At 30.5% G+C, this 1072-nt stretch overlaps 1 pseudogene; it reads right to left on the bottom strand.

The window, feature by feature from the left end:
* On the bottom strand, positions 1 to 78 carry LOC112825651 (small nucleolar RNA U3; annotated as a pseudogene).
* Positions 79 to 1072: the final 994 nt, after the last annotated feature.

Here is a 1072-nt window from a genome sequence, read left to right as displayed (position 1 = left end):
TTAATGTGGGTACGCTACACGTTCAGAGAAACTTCTCTAGTAACGAACTATAGAAATGATCCCTGAAAGTATAATCTTGAGATGTTTAAGATGGGACAAGTTTATCCTTCTTCCTTTACATTTTAGGACCAGATAATTCTATATACATTGTGGAAAAAACCTCGATGCTTTAAATTAAAAATATACATTTTGTAGTAAAAAATAAAACCACCTAGTCAAAACTTCACATTCATCTATTTATTGAGTTATTACTGTCACTTTTTTACTCTGTTCCAAAATGTAAGTTTGTTCCAGAAACCAATTCTTTATTATTTTTAACATCTTAAAATTTGAAATATTTTCCAACTTGACTTTGTAATATTCTATAAGCCAAGTATTTTAAAAAAACCTTTTATGAATAAAAACGTACATCTGTTACCATCTGTGTCCTAACCAAAAATATTTCTGCAGAAAATGTTTTGGTTAAACACAACATAAACTCTGTAACCAAAAACCAAGGAAATAATGAATATAACCATGGACATTAGAGCATACCCTTAAGTAAACATACCATCGAATCATTCAGTGGGTGGATATTTTATATAGATGAAGAAGGGCAAATTTTGGAAGAAACACAGATTTAAAACATTATATACATAAAATGGTAGAGCCTACCATTTTAAGTTACTTATACATAAAAGCAAAAATGATTAACTCTTACTATGCACAAGCAAATATACACTCAAGGAAGAAACAAGCATAAAACTGATATCTGCAAAGATTTTCATGTTTAATGTAGGAAATATTAATTAAAAGCCTAGGAGTCAGGAACGGCCCTGCCAGTCAAAAGAAGGACAATCCCACAAACAAGTTTTTAAGTAAATTTTAAACAAACTAGAGCTATCAAGACTATGGATACTATTGACTTTAGTTCTTTTGCATATGTATTAGGGAGGAAATTAATAGCTTTGTTTTTTGTTTTTTTGTCAGATAATAATACACAAGTTTAGCCCAGATTAATTTACAAAGACGTTTAGCAGCTGCGTTGACGGTCTCATGAAGCTCTGGGTTCTGTCTAAGCATGAGTATGTTT

The sequence above is a fragment of the Callorhinus ursinus genome, unplaced genomic scaffold (genome assembly GCF_003265705.2).
Source record: "Callorhinus ursinus isolate GAN/ISIS: 27379988/994484 unplaced genomic scaffold, GSC_fseal_2.0 scaffold4, whole genome shotgun sequence".
NCBI classification, from domain to species: domain Eukaryota; kingdom Metazoa; phylum Chordata; class Mammalia; order Carnivora; family Otariidae; genus Callorhinus; species Callorhinus ursinus.
Note: the sequence above shows the minus strand (reverse complement) of the source record. Positions and strands in the feature narration are given on the sequence as shown.